This window comes from Mus musculus, chromosome 9, assembly GCF_000001635.26.
Source record: "Mus musculus strain C57BL/6J chromosome 9, GRCm38.p6 C57BL/6J".
NCBI classification, from domain to species: Eukaryota; Metazoa; Chordata; class Mammalia; order Rodentia; family Muridae; genus Mus; species Mus musculus.
Window position 1 is genome coordinate 66,865,015 of NC_000075.6, and position 19,508 is coordinate 66,884,522.

A 19,508-nucleotide genomic window follows, 5' to 3' on the forward strand; every position below is an offset into this window, starting at 1 on the left:
TGCATTTGGAAACACACAAAAATCCCACCCAAGCCGATCTAACAAACTAGCCTCTTAATCATTCTCCTCTCTCACTAATGGCCCTGGACTGTGAGCAATACAATCTGATACCAGTGTTCCCAGGTTACACGCCTCCTGTTTCCTCCTCTCTGGTAGTTGGCTTTGCAGGAGCAGTTGGAACTGTAAGCAAAACTTAGTAGTGTGACTAGTGCTGCAAGCATCCCATAGCACCTGTGTCTGCCCTCACTTGTTTCAGGTGTAGACACCAGTCTTTATTGTCATTTGACTTTTTAAAATACCCCCAAATCCAGTATAACAATGACCCATAGAGATCCTCTTTTGCCAGGCAATGTGACTCAAATTGGTTAAAAAAAAAAAAAGTACTTGGCAGCCTGAGTTCAATCCGGGATCCCACAGTGGAAGAGAGAATTCCTTAAAGCTGCCCTTTGACGTCCATACATGGACATGGTGTGTGTGTGTGTGTGTGTGTGTGTGTGTGTGTGTGTGTGTGCGCACGCCACATAAAGCTCAAGTGTACAATAAATTAAAACAAAACAAAAAATCCTTCTTCCAGTCTTTAGCTCTTTCTAGCTCCCACATAAAGAACAATGCCTAACACTCAGTAGGCATTCAGTAAGTGTTTCCTAAAACTAACATTCAAAAATGTTATGGCACTTGGGAGGCTGAGGCAGGTGAACCTCTGAGTTCAAGGCCAGCCTGGTCTACATGATGAGTTCCTGGAGAGCCAGGGCTATATGTAGAGAGACCCTGTCTCAGAAACAAACAAACAAACAAACAAACAAAAACAACAAGAAAAGAAAACAAGAAAACAAGAAAAGAAAGGAAAGAACCCAAGTCCCCTGGAAGAGTGTGTGCTCTTAACTAGTGAGCCACATCACAGAAATAAAACCCACTAATAGGAGTGGCGAGGAGGACTGGAGGGTGAGAAGTGAGACTTCAGATTTGCAAGTTCTGCTGAGTACCTCACAAATCAGGAAGACATCACCCAGCACTGAGGTGCGTGCGTGCTTCAAAATGGAGAGACAGTGGATCTGTGAAATGTGCTTGACCTCCTTAACCCCAACCAAATGTGGCTTGAGAAAGCCTCCATTCTCAGATGCTCCAGAGACAGGAAAATCCAACTTCACTCAGCACTAGGCTACCTCAGTGATTTGCCTTATAAGGAAAAAATGGTCTCAGTCAATCCCATCAGCCAAGCTTTAGTCAAACCAGGTTCAAAATAAGGCAAATGCCAAGTTGTAGTTAAGAGGGCTTCTTTCTCCCTATCTCATTTGCCCTGACCTGTAACTGCTATCCAGCCGTGTGGTAGCCCTGGAGCATCACTGAACCTATCCTATTCTGGGGTCCACCTGACTCATGAATCATTCTGGGCTCATAAACACTATTAAATTTAATTTGTTTAAAGCTTGTTTTTCTTTCTTTCCTTACATATGCGTGGGAACAAGCTATCTCCATAGCAGAAGTGGAGGTCAGAGAACAACTTCTTTGTGAATGGTGGTATTTGGCATTGCTTTAGCTGCAGAGTATAGTTGGTTAGCTAACGTGGAAACACAATCAGGATCTTTCACTAGAAACGAAGGGTATTAATATTACTGACAAGTGCACACACATGTATGCACACCCAAACACAGACAAGCATGCGTGTTCTCATAATAGTTACAGTGATATAAAATCTCTCCCCCTAAAAATGAAGATATTTATAATTAGCTTGACAATAATACCAATAGAAATGCAGAAAACCAACATTCACTTTAATATTTCCTTTTCTGAGACAAGAGAGTAATTACGATAGAATTATATTGGTTAGGATACTCTGAACTACAAGTAACAGACTTCAACTCCAATTAGCTTAATGTAGCTGCTAACTCAGAGAGTAAGCCCAGCAGAGACATGTTCAGAGACCCTCAGTCCAGGGGTCCCAGCTCTTTCCTCTGTACCTCCCTCATCTCTGCCTTTCTAAAGGTTCCAGTTTATCCTCTGACTAATGTCAGCTCCTGACAACAAAAGCAAGATGAGAAGAGAACAGTCCAGCTACCTATTCCCTTTTATGATGCCCTTGTCTTCATGACTCTTCCTTTCTTTTTTCCTTCCTTCATCTCTCCCCTCTGGAGGCATAATGTAAAGATTATCCTTGTATGATTCAAATGCTGTGTTCGGTGCCCCCAAATGTGACTGCAATCCTTACTCTGAGAATCTCCCGTCTTGATGTTGTGTTTTTTGTTCCCCAATTATTCTCTGATTGGTCAATAAAGCTAGCTGATCACCCAATAACTGAGCAGGGGAGAGACTAGAACAGGACTTCTTCCCAGTTAAAGAGGGCAGGATAGAGAGGAAATAGGAATTCAGCTACAAGGAGAGGGTCTAGGAAACACCATGAGAAAACAGCAGAGATAGGCAGAAAATGCAAGTATCTCAGGAACTTTGGCTGGGAGGTAGCCACAGTAGCTTAGAGGATTAAAATAAAGTAATATAAAGTAGTACTGCTCAGTTACTGTGCCTTAAAGCTGTAAATAAATATAATAGAACAGTCTCAAGTATTTGGAAACTAGCTAGGTAAGAGAAAAACTGTAACATTAATAAAAATGCCAGTAATAGCTCTTTATTTTATGTGTATTCATGTATAGAGTGGGTGCACATCAGTGTGTGTGTGTGTGTGTGTGTGTGTGTGTGTGTGTGAAAAGATCAGAGTTCAGCCTAAAATGCAGATCCTCTGGCATGAGTCACCTCTTTAAAAATCCCTGTATTTATTTATTGAAGGTAGGGCATGCCACAGTGGGAATCAGAGGACAACTTGTGGGAATCTGGTCACCCCTTCCGCTGCCTGAGTCTCAGAGACTGAACTCAGGTTGACAGGTTTTGCAGTAAACACTTTTATCCATCGAAGCATCTCACCAGCCTCTCTCTTACTGGCCTGGAGAGGAAAGCGAGGCTGGCTGGCCAGGGAGCCCCAGAATCCCACCTTCCAAGCATGTGGAGCTCAACATTCAGCTTTTTTTTTTTTTTTTAAACATAGGATTAAACTCAAGTCCCTGTACTTGGAACTTTACTAATAAGTTCTCTCTCCAGCCCCCTGTCTTATTTCTCAAGGACTTGTCATTGGAACATCATGCTCTGGTGGGCTAAGTCCTACTTCCTGCAGTAACCACTGCCTTGGGACTTACCAAGATTGAACTAATTCACCCCAAGATTCAGGTTAAGGCCCATCCTTGCAATAATGAAGCTGAGTTACTTCCCCGGTACACAGGGCTACTATAAATAGCTCAAGAGTGGAAAGCCTGCTTGGCATAAATCATATCTTTTATAATATTCAAATTTGTATCATTAATACAATTTCATATTTGCATCTGTGTGACGTGGGTAAGCCATGACCAGAGTCATGCTGCCGACACGCATATCAGTCCACTCCACTGACTGGTGCCAGCTGTACTTCTCTGACGTTCACTTCAACCACTGCTTAATCAAGAAACAGAAAATACATAGGCAAGATATGGGCAATCCAAGACTCTGATGCCACCTCTGCTAAACTGTGATGGTGACAGCCAGGACAGTCCTCCAGCCCTCCTGGCCTGTTCTAATTCCCCAAAGGAGCTGTGGAGAGGAGGGGGAGGAGCTGCCACAAATGCCAGCATCAACAACCACAGTACAGGTTTCTGTGAGGTGTGTGGGCAAAACACCTTTACACACAGATAAAATAAATAAACATTTTGAAAAAGAGTAAGATTGAAGAGGGCTATTACATCTCTAAAAAGCATAGCTTTCTGAAGGAGCTTAGCTATGTTTAAGGTCAAAAGAGTCATCCGATTTCAATAGACTTTTAAAGAGCATCAGCTTTTGGCAATGAATAATATAATAATTCATGTTCAAAATGATAGCTTTGTGTTGCCCTGACTTGAGAACACTTCATGAGTTACTTCATAGCAACGTGGAGGCTCATCCAGCTGGCAATCCAAACCATCATCTACCTTGGGAGACCAGACTCCCCGGTCGAGGCTGCACTGCTCAAATATACCCACTACAATTTTTCTTTTTCATAGTCTTAAACTGACTTGGCTTCCCCATTAGTATTTATCTATTCCAACAACATAAGAAACAAACTGTAAAAAAAAAAAAAAAAAAAACACTCCCAAGGGACTCAAAGCCATTTTCATTTTGACATTTTTTTTCTGAATGATTCTCATAGAAATGGCAGCTCACAATTGATTCGTGCTATTCACTATAAAAGGCAGGAGAGGAAATAGAACCACAGAATCACAGGCCTGGCAAGAATCCTGGAGAGCACAGGTTTGTTCTCATGGCTAAGAAAATGGGCCCAGATAAATGTGGGAATTTCATCAGTCATAAAGACTCATGCATGATGGATTAAAGATTAAATTGTTTACATTTTAAGATCACAACTGCAGCCCAACATGATGCTGCACATCTTCAATCCTAGCACTCAGGAGGCAGAGGCAGGCAGATCTGTTAGTTAGAGGCCAGCCTGGTCTAAACAGTGAGTTCCTGGACAGTCTGAGCTTATACAGGGGAACCCTGTCTCAAACAAACAAACAAACAAACAAACAAGCAAACAAAGGACTGCCCCAAGAGACATGAACAAGAAGCCCAGGCCTGTGATGCCTATTCACTAAAGGGCAACATCTGAGATGCCTACCACCAGGAGAGAACACCAAGAATACACTCTTGTTATTCAAAGAGTGACTGCACTGAGGCACTTAGCTATGCCACACCTGTCAACACACCTGTCAACACACCTGTCAACACACCTGTCAACAGGGCTGAATTTAACATAACATTAACTGGAAAAAAAATAAGTTCAGAAATACAGTCAAATTATTACTGGAATTCTCTAAAACCACTACAAAAAAGTCTGTTTCATTAGCACGTAGTACATCCATGTGTGAAGTAGTATCATTTATACTTACGCCAGAGGATAATTAAACTGTAAAATATCTCCATAAATATGATGGCTCAGCAGTTAAGAGCAATGGTTGCTTTTCTAGAGGACCTGGGGGTTCAATTCCCAGCACCCACATGTCAGCTCACAACTGTCTGTAACTCTAGACTCAGGGGATCCAATGCCCTCTTCTGGCTACCATGAGCACTGATACAGAAGACGCACAGATACAGGTACAGGTAAAATAGCATACACATAAAATAATAAAATATAATAAAGCATAAAAACATGCATGAGAATGGTTGGTAACAAATTAAGGATAACTATTACTTCTGGAAAGAAATGAAGGGAGTAAGGATTCACAAGGGGTTGATTCTATTTTTAACTCACTAATTTTTAAAAAAGATTTATCTTTCAATTGTGTGTGTGTGTACACCTATATGCACATCAGTGCAAGTGCTTATGGAGGCCAGAGCTGTGGTATTCCCCTGGGGATGGACTTAAGACAGTTGTGAACTACCTGAGATAGGTGCTAAGAACTGAACTCAGATCCTCTCAACGATCAGTATGTGCTCCTACCTGCTGAGCCATCTCTCCAGCCCTTTAATTTATTATTTTTAAAATCAAGTAATAGGTACATGGATATAGGAGTATTTTGTATTAGCAATACTTTCATGTACATGTACGATTTCTTTATTTTTATTTATGTGTCTATCTGTGCTGCCTGTGAAGGTATGTGTACATGTGTGTGGTATGCACAGGTGTGTGGGTATTTATAGAGGCTAAAAGAGGGTGTCAGATCCCCTGGAGCTGCAATTACAGGCAGTTGTTATCTGCTCTATGAGGATACTGGGAACTGAACTAGGGTCCTCTAGAAGAACAGAAAATGCTCTTAACTGCCGAGTCGTCTCTCCAACTCTTTTCATTTACATTTTTTTTTTAAAAAGCATCTTTGAAAACTGGATGTGGTAGTACGCGCCTTTCATCCCAGCACTTAGGAGGCAGAGGCAGGCAGATCTCTGTGAATTTGAGGTCAGCCTAGTCTACTTAGTGAGTTCCAGGACAGCCAGGGCTACATACTGAGACCTTGTCTCAGAAAAAAACAAGCAAACAAACATGATTTTTTTGAAAGTAAATCATGGCTGGGGTGATGGCTCAGAGGATAAGTGCTTACTAGTCAAGCATGAGGACCTCAAATACATGTTAAAAAACAAAACTAAACATTAGATGTGGCACTATGACCCCAGCATTGTGGGGTCAGGGATGCTCTGGGGTGGGTGTGTTCTTCTTGGGCCAAGCAGCATAGCCAAAACAATAAGCTACAGGTTTGTTGAGACATATGCTTCAAAAAATAGTCAAAAGTGACAGAGGAAAACACCTAACACTGACATCTGACCCACACATACATACAAAATAAAAGATAAATAATAGAAATTTAAAGCAAACATTAGAGGTTTGGAAAACAAATATGAAGGGAGATATCCATTCACCACATTTAGGAAAGCCAAGCCAAGTTTTAGTAATGAAAGGTACTTAAAAAGACTTAGCTGCAGACAAGCAGGCCTATCACCCCTGTTCAATATAGAGGGCCTGTGAGCCTATAGGTGCAGTGGTTTTCAACCTTCCACTCTGCGGCCCCTTAATTCAGTTCCTGTGTTGTGGTGACTGCAACCATAAAATTATTTTCATTGCTACTTCATAACTGTAAAGTTGCTACTGTTATGAATCATAATGCAAATATCTGTGTTTTCCAATGGTCTTAGGTGACCCCTAAGAAAGGATCATTTGACCCCCAAAGGGGTTAAGACCTACAGGTTAAGAACTGCTGCTGTGAGCCAGGCATGGTGGCACACGCCTTTAGTCCCAGCACTTGGGAGGCAGAGGCAGGCGGATTTCTGAGTTTGAGGTCACCTTGGTCTACAAGGTGAGTTCCAGGATGGCCAGGGCTATACAGAGAAACCCTGTCTCGAAAAAAAAGAAAAAGAACTGCTGCTGTAGTGAGTTACCATGTTGAGAAGGCTCTCTGTGTTGGGTAGGGGAACTGGACAAGACAAAGGAGTCCTGATTTTCCATTCAATGAGAGAAGGAAGAAGGACCCCCCCCCCCCCCCCCCCGCCAATTCCTTCCCCTGGGCTGTGCTTACATCTCTGAGGAAAAAGCATTTTCTGGGAATATCCACAGAACACTGGACTTCAAGACACCAGAAAGGTGTGATGTGGAGTGTGTGTTCATTCACAGTACTGCTTATAATACGGTTGGTTTTCAGAAACCAGTGAGGCAGCTGGAGCCAGCTGGAGAGACGGATTTCACCAGAGCCTAGGAAAAAACACTGAGCCTAGCCCAACCCACAGTTGCTGGACCTCACAGGGAAAAGGAACTCTGATGGAAGAAAAGAATGGGCCACCTTTTATCCTGCAAGTTAGAAATAATTTAACATGCAAGAAGGGACAGAGTGGTAACCTCTTCTACACTGGAGTCAAACTAGTTGACAGATACTAACAACCATAGTACCTCCGACAAGAGAAGAGGGGCATCCCGGGTGAGTGAGGGTGAAAGTCAGCTGAGTGTGGGAAAGACTGCTTTTAGCCTGGCCATGGGAATGCTCTCTGGGAGGGCAGCGGGCCAGCTCTCCTGACCTTCAGCATGAGCTGTGACTTGATGCATTCTGTCCTGGGACACTCGGGGGAAGCTGTAGCCTGAATCGTGGAAATGAGGAGTGGGGAGAGGTAAGGGGCCTTCTTCAGCTTCGCTTCCCTACCTGATTCCTACTGAAGTTTAGGGGTTGCTGTTGTCACTCACGTCTTGTTTTGTTTTGTTTTATGATCTGATCTTCTAGCTGCAGGCACTAGAAGTGTGGTAGGAAAGTCCATTTTCTGGATCACTCAGTCTTTCAATAAATGACGGCAATGTAGAATTTCAAGACAGGTTTACTCAAAGTGCTGAACCTACGTGGATTGTCTATGTCCTTTGATGCACTTTAAGAGGCAGAAATTTAGCATTGTGCTTTTATGAAGAAAAAAGGAAAGATGTACTCCAGTTTAAAAGCACACTTGATGGGGCTGGAGAGATGGCTCAGCAGTTAAGGGCACTGGTTGCTCTTCCTGAGTTCAATTCCCAGCAACCACACGTTAGCTCACAACCATCTGTAATGAGATCTGATTCCCTCTTCTGGTGTGTCTGAAGAGAGCAACAGTGTACTCACATACATTAAATAAATAAATAAATAAATAAATAAATAAATCTTTCAGAACAAACAAGCCAGCCCCAAGCTATCTGCATATGGGTTATGTAGTTTGTCTATTTACATTCCTGAACTATTTCAGAAATGGGGGTGGGGAAAAGCTTCTCAAATGTTGATATCTACTTTAAAGCTTTATTTATTTATTTTATGTATGTTGAGTACACTGTAGCTGGACAGATGGTTGTGAGCCTTCATGTGGTTGTTGGGAATTGAATTTAGGACTTCTGCTTGCTCCAGTCGACCCCACTTGCTCTAGCCGGCCCCCGCCCCCTCTGGCCCAAAGATTTATTTATTATTATAAATAAGTATACTGTAGCTGTCTTCAGATGCACCAGAAGAAGGCGCCAGATCTCATTACAGATGGTTGTGAGCCACCATGTGGTTGCTGGGATTGAACTCAGGACCTTCAGAAGAGCAGTCAGTACACTTACTCACTGAGAGGAATCTACTTTAAAGAAATCTACATATACTCTACAAACAAGATATCAGAAAATACAACTTAACCTTTACAAAGACACCTGACATCCTCAGAGATGCACTGGACCTTTCTTTCCTATTTCTTCAGTTCTATTCTATGAAGAGGAAGTGGTAAGCTAAGCCCCATTTGTGGTAGAAATAAACAGTAACACAAAATGCCATTTCCTGCTCAAAAAAGCTGCATAGCTTTGCACTATTTCAGAATTTTCTACTTATATCTCAATTCAATGTAACTTGACATAAGACTACTTCATAAGGCAGCTGTACCTATTAGATCTGACTGTGCTAACAAGAGATAACAAACTCAGGAATTCATTCTAGAAACTGAGGAAGAATCCTTACTGTTTCCTTAGGCCACAAACATACATGACTGAATAAAAACCACTGTGCTTATTTATGCACTGTTTAATTTGTTTGGCAGTGTTGGGGATAGAACCTGAGCTGTGTAAATACTAAACAAGCACTGCACCACTGACCTGTGTACCACTGAACTGTGCACCACTGAACTGTGCACCACTGAACTGTGTACTGCTGAACTGTGTACCACTGAACTGTGCACCACTGAACTGTGCACCACTGAACTGTGCACCACTGAACTGTGTACTGCTGAATTGTGTACTGCTGAACTGTGCACCACTGAACTGTGTACCACTGACCTGTGTACTGCTAAGCTGTGCACCATTGAACTGTGTACCACTGACCTGTGTACTGCTAAGCTGTGCACCACTGAACTGTGTACCACTGAACTGTGTACCGCTGAACTGTGTACCACTGAACTGTGTACCACTGAACTGTGCACCACTAAACTGTGTACCACTGAACTGTGCACCACTGAACCGTGTACTGCTAAGCTGTGCACTGCTGAACTGTCTACCACTGACCTGTGTACCACTGACCTGTGTACCACTGAACTGTGTACCGCTGAACTGTGTACCGCTGAACTGTGTACCACTGAACTGTGCACCGCTGAACTGTGTCCTGAACCCATATGCATGCTTTTACTTTAAGAACTTTCTTTTATGTGCATGTGTGTGTGGAGGACTGTGGAAGATCTAAAAAGCAACTGAACACTATAAGCAGGGTTAACAGGCCATCCCTGTTGGAGCTTGGAAGACAGTAGTGCTAAGAGCTATGTAGAATATAAAGACCTGGCTTAAGAGCTTTCAGAGGAGAACAATGTTAGCAACCAGTCTAGAGACCATTATTGTGATATATTGGCAAAGAATTTGGCTGCCTTTTGCCCTTGTCCTAAGAATTTGCTTGAGGCTAAACTGAAGAGTTTAGGACTAACTTTGTTGGTAGTGGAGATTTCAAGACAGCCTATTATTGACTCTGTCTTGTATTATTCTTATGCAGATCTACAGTTAGAAAAAACCAAGCAGAGCAAAAAGAATTAAAAATTATACAGTTGGAGGAGAAAAAGAACATTAGGCAATTTAATGTTGTAGCCAAGTCTTATGCTCAAAGATATGAGAAGTTCAGAGAAAGGCCTCGTGTTAAATAGAATAAAGGGAGTGCTGCACTCAGGGTAAGACCCTATTCCTGATACCAACTCTGTCTTAGTACTTTCCTATTGCTGTGCAGAAACTCCATGACCAAGGCAACTTAATAGAAGACAGAGTTTATCGAGGGCTTTCAGTTCAGAGGGTGAGCAGATCATCATCATGGAGGGGAACACGGCAATAGGCAGGCATGACCCTGAAGCAGTAGCTCAGAGCTTACATCTTGATCCATAAGTATAAAGCATAAAAATGCTGGGAATGGCATGGGATTTTATAACCTCATCACATGTCCCCAGTGACACTTCTATCCAATGATGCAATTCCTCCCAATCCTTCCCAAACAGTTCTATCAACTGGGAACTATTCAAATATTTGCACCTAATGAGAATGAAAGCTCTTCTCCAAAGCTATCACCAAAGGCTGCATGAGTTTATATGTACCACATGTGTGCAGGTGCCCATGGAGGCCAGAGGGCGTCAGAATTATAGGTGGCTGTGAGCTGCCTAAGACAAGTGCTGGGAACCAACTGTGGGTCCTCTGCAAGGGCAGTACACAGTTTTAATAACTGAGCCATACTTCCAGTGCCCAAACTTTTAAATGTATTTTAGAATTTCAAAGATCTTTAACCCTTAACATTAAAATAGAATGACATAATTAACCCTTAAAATGTTTTTGGGGGAGATGAAGGGGAAGTAAATCAAATGATAACTACCTGTGTCAAGACCTAGAAATAGCAAATGAAGCATAATAATAGCTTCAGCACAGGTAACATTTGCAGAAACATTCAGGTATCAGTGACTATGCTAAATCCAATTAAGGAGGTAGCAGAATTCACCCAGCATTCAGCTCACCACTTGCAGGTGACTAAGCAATTGCAATCCTTGTGATTTCAAACGGAGATGAAGGGGCTGAAAGGATGGCTCAGTCAATAAAGTTCTAGCCCTGCAAGCCCAAGTCTGGGTTCAAGCCGCAGAAGCCATGCAGCAAGCTGAGTGTGGCAGTACATGCGTGTGATGCCAGCGATGGGGAAGCAGAGATGGGCAGATCCCTGCCTAGCCCTACCAGCCAGCTCCAGGCCTTAAAGGCTGTCTCAAGGGACAACATGGGCAGCTCCTGAGCAACGACCCCAGAGTTGGCCTCTGGCCTTCATAGACACATGGCACTGGAGCAGTAGCTCAGGGCTTAGTCCTGACTCACAAGCACAAGGCAGAGAGAGCTAACCGGGAATGACATGGGCGTTTGAAAGCTTGTACCTGCACATACATACACATATAACACACACACACACCATACACACACACACACACACACACACACACACACACACACACAAGAACTGTGCCTTAAGTGTAAGTCCAGAAGTGACAATGAGTTTAATATTATCAAGAGAGATTTTACAGATTCTCTGTGAACAGATGTTCTGTCTTTAATCTCTGTTCACAAAAGGTTAAATAGGAGAACTACCCTTCCTGAAAAATTAAAGTTCGGAAGGCTCTGAGACTTCCATTTTTCTCCCCATGATTGGTTCATGACCATCCCAAGAAAAAAACTTCTCCAAAATGAAACCAGCTGGGTGTCCTCTGCTCCATCCACTGCTGCCAAGAAAGACGCCTCTACAGCAGGAAACCCCTGTGGCATGAGTCATCAGACCCTTTAAACCTGGAATTGTCCGGTCTGTACTTGACAATTCAGTCTTTTTTTTCCACTTGGGGTGAAGGGAAAACTGTAGTCACCGAAAAAATAATTTTAAAAACAAAGAGCAAATCCCTCATTTTACACATTATCGCCATGGGCAAAAAAACAGATTGCCAAATCACTTAAGTTAATTCAGGGAAAAATGAAAACTACATTCCAACAATGCTGTGCGCATGCACATACACATGCACACACACACACACACATACACACACACACACACACACACACACACAGATACACACATACAAGCTGTAAGACATGGAGTAGATCTCTTAGATCTGCCCAGGTACTAGATGTTCGTTATACTACCCATTCACTTAGAAATGAGTAAAGGCTAAAAAGAAAGGCTAAAACGTAACAGAATTAAGTCACAATATGACACAGTGTGCGATCCAAAAACAAAAAATTAGCTGAGTTCCCTCTCAGACTAAATTCTTTAAACAGGAACTATAAAAAAAACAAGTATTCATGCCCTAGGGCTGAAACAACTTTAACAATAATTTGATTATTTTCTGGGAAAATTCCCAGTCACTTTGTTTAGAAGAATTTCAGGTTATATAGTGCAAAATGAAAAACTTAAAATTCACCCCATCCAATTAATACAAATCAACAAACTGGGGGTGGGGAGCAGGGGAGGAGCCTGTACCAAATTCCTGGAGGCAGAAAGGGGATCTAAAGACTCAGTCCTGCAAGCCCAAGCTGCTGCTGCTTCCCAGCTACCTTTTCTGCAGAAATGAGAGGTTGTGAAATCAACCTAAGGGCAAACACAGCACTCTGAATCAGTCAGCGAAGCCTCTGCCTCATCAAGCTAATGCTAGCTCGTGCTGCCGAAGCTAGCTCATGCTGCTGATGCTAGCTCGTGCTGCCGAAGCTAGCTCATGCTGCTGATGCTAGCTCGTGCTGCCGAAGCTAGCTCATGCTGCTGATGCTAGCTCGTGCTGCCGAAGCTAGCTCATGCTGCTGATGCTAGCTCGTGCTGCCGAAGCTAGCTCATGCTGCTGATGCTAGCTCGTGCTGCCGAAGCTAGCTCATGCTGCTGATGCTAGCTCGTGCTGCCGAAGCTAGCTCATGCTGCTGATGCTAGCTCGTGCTGCCGAAGCTAGCTCATGCTGCAGAAGCGCAGTCAGATCAAGCAGCTCCACAGTCCACTGCACCTGACGACAGGTGGATAACTGGAACAAGTGACAGATAACAATGTTAAAGCAGAAAGATGGCATATGCAACAGCGAAGTAAGACAAAATTAGCAGAAATGGCACAAGCAGAATATTATTTCTCTCATAAGAAATGGAAAACTGGGGGCTGGTGAGATGGCTCAGGGGGTAAGAGCACCCGACTGCTCTTCCAAAGGTCCGAAGCTCAAATCCCAGCCACCACATGGTGGCTCACAACCACCTGTAACAGAGATCTGATGCCCTCTTCTGGTGCGTCTGAAGACAGCTACAGTGTACTTACATATAATAAATAAATAAATCTTTAAAAAAAAAAGAAGAAGAAATGGAAAACTACTACTGACTACATATTCTGACTTGTAAGCTCAAATTCCTGTGATACAATAATTTAAAACTCACAACAGTGAGAGTCATGTATTGAATTGGAACTGTCTCTCGCAGGCTCATGTTCTCCCGGCTTGTAGGCGGTACCCTGGAGGCTGTGGAGCCTTTAGAAGGTAGGTTCTGGCTACCGGAAGTAGTTCACTAATTAGGTCATACTCACCTGGGGTCTCTGGTTGGCCACAATGTGAGGCATAAAAGGCTCAGGAAAGTAGTCATGCCTTTGCTGCCATGGTCAACTGAGACCCTCTGAAACCATGAGCCCAAATAAGTCGTATTCCTCCTTTAAGCTGTCAAGTATCTGGTCACAGCCATGTGAAAGTAATTAACACACTTTATACCCTCCACGTGCCCAATGGCGCCTACCTATGTATGTAGAAAGTCTCCACCTGAAGATGAGTAACTCAGTTTCCAAACTTTACAAACACTAGAGGATTCTGTACAAATCTCTTCCCTGGTTTATTCTTTAAAGAAAAAAGGAGGAGGAAGAAGAGGAGGAGGAGGAGGAAGAAAAACAAAAGAATTTATAATAAAGCAGCTACCTTGATAAATCTAAAATCTTTAAGCTGCAGATCTAGGGGTACAGTCTGGTCTGACCCAGTGATGGAGACGAACACACATTTTCTTTCACTTCTTTTGTTCACCCAGCTATTTGCCTCAAGCTTCAAGAACACAGAGAATGAGGAACAACTATATTTAAAGTCTAAAATGTAGGCGTTGTCAACACATGCTACAGCAGATTTTGCATTTAATCCATATTTCCGTATTTCTCTGCTACAAGATTCCAGTATGCAAACAAGAGAAGAGTGGGAAAGGAGGAAAGATCTTGCAGCATTCTCATGAGAGATGTTTTATAAATCAGCCTAATATTAAAATGTTTTAGAGAGTCAGTACCATATTTCATTCATTCTCTTAAAAGGGACCAAAGATAGCCAGACAGTGACGGTGCACACCTTTAATTTCTAGCACTTGGGAGACAGAGGTAGGCAAATCTCTGTGAGTTCAAGGTCAGCATGGTCAAAAGAGTGAGTTCCAGGACATCCCGAGCTACACAGAGAAACCTTATCTCAAAAAACAAACAAATAAACAAACAAAGTGACCAAAGATATTTCAAATTATTTTTTCAGCTTTTAAAAAATAAAACCAAATTGAAATTGAGATAAAGGCCCTTCTATCCCTCCAGTAGCTAAGAAGAGGCTATTGCACAATCCTATTCAGGCATCAACGTTTACTGTGAAACTATTCACAACAGCCAACTTCTGTAACTAACCTAAGTATCTATCAGTGGGGCAGAGGGCAAAGAAAGCGTATAATACGCACACAATGGAAATTTTCGTCTGTCATAATGAAGAAGGAAGTTAGGCCATTTGCAGGAAAATGGATGCAGCTAGAAATGATCACGTTACGTAAGTTAAGCCAGCCTTAGAAAGACAGATAACCTATGCTTTCTCTCCTTTGTGGTTCCTAGACTTTACAGTCCCATAAAATCATGTGTGTATATTCACCATGAAAGCACAGTAAAACTATTGAGGAGATGGAGGAGTCTGACAGTGGGGGGGGGGGAGAAAAGAGGACAAGGTAATATGCTCATCATATATTTTATTTTGTGCAAATACTTTAAAATATATAATATGATTTTTTAAACGCACAGGTATTTCCACTGACTTGTTTCCAGTCTTGGGTAAGAGAATTATCCAATTTATCTGCCTTTTCCAATTCTGTCAAAACTGGCAGTCCTTTCTTGATCTTGGAGATGGATGTTAACAATTTCCCAGGATCTATCAGCATCTGCTTTTCTCCAGCACACATTTCAATTACAAAACATATGCTTTTTAGACACGTTGTCCCCAGGCAATTAGCTGCCCCAACTGACAGGCATTAAATACAGAAATACAAGACTCATTTGGAGATCTCTAATGTGAGCTCTCGAGCTCCAGAGGAGATGGACCTGATTCTCACAATAGCTGGGGAACAGCTTCCTTGAAAATAGCTTTTGGTCTCCATCCCACCCCACCCTTACTTCTCCTTCCCACAGTAGCCATAAGACCTTACCCAACATGGAGAAATGCTTTGAAGCTGTTAAAAGTAATCTTTGAACATTATTAAGATTAAACATTATAAAAGTACCGAAACATAAGGTTTACCATGTCCACAGCTATGTAGGAAACAAGAGCACATGGAAAGTGACATGTGACACAGAGTAGCTTACATTAGGGCGGTGTAAGGGAGGATTTTCAAAACCATGAAGTTGAAACTGGTGCCCACTCTTACGCTATTCTTGCCTTAAGTAATCCTGAGGAAAATATTACATACACTGTAACTGAAACAGCACTCAATATGAATATTCCTAAAATTCTGGATTAGAGCAGCTCTAGGTGGCTATCCCTGCAAAGATCTCAACATCAGACATGTTGTTTACATGGGGCAATAAAGAGCCATGCCAAAGAACCAGCTCACTCACTCTGTGTGAAGGAGAAGACTGCATTTGGGGAGTCAGTTCTCCATTTGTTAGTATTTCTGTTGTTATCAAGACTCCGCAGGGAAGTGAGCTGGCCAGAAGCATAGCTGGTAAGAGTGGGAATGGGAAAGAAATAGAATTAATCAGAAGTAAAAGAGCAGCAGCTATTTCCCAGGAACTATGGCAGCTGTAGCTACATACATTGTCTATCTATCGACTGCCCAAACTTGTCTCCCACTTCCTAATCCTATACTTCCAGTTTACCTGCTGCCACCTGCAAGAGAATGTGTGAAGACAAAGGGAAGGCTAAGCACCAGCTTCCCTGCAGAATCTGTGGTTTGTGGCTTCTGTATGAAAGGACCCATGCACGCAGACATCATCTGTAGACACTATTCGTCCAGTCTATCCCTAGCTGTGATTAGCTCAGATAATTCCAAGTTTGCCATCCTATAATTTATCCAATTACTCGAATCAGCTATGAACAGAAGAAGACAACAGTATAATCTTTGATAAAGTGAATTCATTTGGCTTTTAAAAGCTGCTTGCCTGCGGATCGTATTTAACTTCCACATAAAGGACAAAAGTTACTTTGGGGTGTTTTTGGTTTTATTTTGTTTTGTTTTGTTTTGGAGATGGGGGCAAGGAGTTGGGGTTGGACAATCTCAAACTCAAATTCATGTTCTTCATGCTTTAGCCTCCTGAGTGCTGGAATTACATTTGCAACCACACCTGGCTTGTTTGATATATTTTAGCTTATCTTTCTATTCCTAAGATTCCATATAACAAGGGGATGTTAAACCTAAAACAAAATAAAACAAAACAGAACTAGGCACACATATTATTTTAAAGTAAATTCATGGGTGCAGAGCATGGAGAATTCTAAGCTTTTACTTGTTGGGGAAGACAGCCAGAATGATTTCATATATATACAGTCGAGAGAGTTTGTTTGTTTGTTTGTTTGTTTGAAAGCAAAAGGAACATCACTTGAAAATGTTACCTCTGCACTTGAAGTTGATTTCCAATGTCAAGCTCATTTTCCTAGTTTGTGGCTTACCCAAGGTGCTCTGGTAGCACTGGAACCCTAAGTTAGTGACAGAAAACAAACACAACTATCTGACACAGACTCACTGTCATTTCAAGATGTACGCAGGCAAGCCTGGGGCAGGATTTCCTAATCTAGTGGCCACAATATTCATGCTCCCAGTTTGGCCCAGCACAGTCATTAGGGTGGGAAACACACATGACCATGATGCAAAGGCATTAAGAAACACAGCACAATGATGGTGTGGCTAGAGCTGTAAATGGTCTGCAAGCAGAAAGAGCATGAAGGAAAATGGTACTGGGCGTGTGGGCAACAGGAGAGCACCAACATAGGACGGCAGGAATTCTGAGGATGACAGAAGAATGCAAAAAACAAAACAAAAACAAAACCAAACAAACAAAAAACCCCACACATTCTGGAAAGCTGACATTCAATCTACTTTGGGTAAGCGATATACATTTACTGGCCTCCAGGCTAAAGGCTTTAAGCAGACATTCAGAGACTGAGACTTAAGTTGAGAAGTGGCCGGCTTAGCCCTGTTCAGAGTTTGCAGCCTTAGTGGGAAGTGGTCTCAGCACACCAGACAGGAACACACTACGGCTGCTTCATAGGATGCAGACAGGAAGGTTTTGCTGACGCAAATATAAAAGACATGCTTTTGTGACTAATGAAAGGGCAAATGTCAAGGTTTCACTTTACAGAGACTGGGGCACCTCCAGAAGCCGGATACTGAGCCAGGCACCGAGTACACTGCAAAGGAGAGTGCTGGGTGCTCAGCAGCTCCAGGCTAACACCAGGCTGGCTGCAAAGCCTGCTCCACACTTGGGTGTCTTCAGAAGCAGGAACTAAGACAGATGAGGAAGCTACGATGTCAAACTGCCTGCTCGAAAGCTGTTTGCACAAGCTACTGCAGGACTATTTCCCCGAAAGGTGGCACTAAACAAGTGTCACCTGCCTGTCACAAATGGAAAGCATAGCAAGGGAAAACTTTCCTTCTTGTTTATAAACAAATTTGACTTAAAATTTAAGACAACATAGTATTCATTCTCCTTCCCGGTTCACGTTGCCCCTTAGCAGATGAACCTCCCAGCAGATGAACCTCCCAGCAGATGAACTACACTGGGTCAAGATTGAAATTCTCACTAAATACACTAAGGGTTTTGATGATTCATTCACTGGAATTGAATATTATCAAACATATACAATGATAATATTAGCCAGATATGATGGGCATGCCTGTAACCCCCAGCATTCAGGAGGTTGAAGCAAGAGGGCAATGAGTTTGAGGTTAGCCTGGACTACACAGTAGTTCCCTGCTCTCAACAAAGTAGAAGAAAAATAAAGAATAATGTTTAAAAACAAACAACAACAGAAACCTATTGGTTTTGATTTATAGTAAGTCAGCCTACAGATAATATGAACTTCTGACGCCAAAATCACTTGTGTAATGAGCACAGTGACATAAACGATGCAACTGCATTATCGATGGCATTCTCATCCCCTGCAATAAAGAACCTGAGACTCCAACAGGCTAAGTAGCTTGTGTGTGATGCCATAGTAGCCTTTACTCATGAGGGAATCATCCCAAGTCAATGGATGCCTGAAAACTCTGACAGTATCAAACCCTAGCTACAGACAGCCCCTGACCATCATAGTGTGAGACATATGTACCCAATAGAAGTGGTATTTTGAATTCTGATCCTTTCCTGTCTTTTTTTTTAGGGGGGGGTGCTTCCTGTTTTTGATACCTGGCAGCAGCAGCACCCAGTAGCACGATACAGCTCGCTGTCAGAGAGGCTGCTGTGAGGATGTGAGCAAGCACTCCCAGTATACCGTATCACTGATGGCTTTAGATACAGACATGCAATAAACCACAGAAGACAGTCACCCTTTACTATGATGCAGACATAGTATGTCATATGACTGCCCACATTTTAAACGGGCCAGGCCATGTAACTCTTAGCCTTTAATCCCAGTACTCGGGAGGTTCCAGGACAGCCAGGGCTACACAGAGAAACCCTGTCTCGAGAAAACCAAAAAAAAAAAAAAAAAAAAAAGAAGAAGAAGAAGAAGAAGAAGAAGCAGCTCGTGCTCACTCCTGGGCATGTGCTGTCCTTTTCCTAAGCACCTCTTTCCCCGCTAATGCCTGTTGCTTATATCTCTGCTAAAATGTCTTAATAAACTCCAACTTGGCTTCATTAAACAAAATGATAGGCTAAGCTAAACCATGATGTTCGTTTGCAGGGTCAGCTGTTATTAAAAATCACTTTTAACATATAATGGGCTTATCATGATGGAATGCTACCATGAACCTAGAAGTATCTGACCAATATATAAACATCACAAAATTTAACTTATGAATTGAGCATAGCAAGATATTAATAAAAGAGAATAACTATACTGTAATAAAAGTAATTTAAAACTCATAGACAGTTTATATCTACAGTTTTTCACTTAACATTCTGGATAATGGTTAATAGCAATGTCAAAAACTGCAGGCAGGAGGGATCAGGGTGAGTAGAGCCATGGGACTGGGGACTGGGGACTGGAGATCTTAAGGGTAAAGCTTAAGTCCCAATTCATACCTGCCACACTCCACACCTGAGCTCCCTTCCTTGCACCAAGGA

At 42.4% G+C, this 19,508-nt stretch overlaps 1 protein-coding gene and 1 long non-coding RNA gene across 3 annotated transcripts in view; one reads left to right on the forward strand and one right to left on the reverse strand.

Moving 5' to 3' along the window:
* Rab8b (RAB8B, member RAS oncogene family) overlaps positions 1–19,508 on the reverse strand; it is a 76,097-nt gene that overhangs the window by 21,406 nt on the left and 35,183 nt on the right. The window lies entirely within an intron of this gene.
* Gm40528 lies at positions 683–18,889 on the forward strand. The gene is made up of 3 exons (XR_870875.2): positions 683–7,638; positions 13,442–13,497; positions 18,604–18,889. It is a non-coding gene; the product is annotated as a predicted gene, 40528 (long non-coding RNA).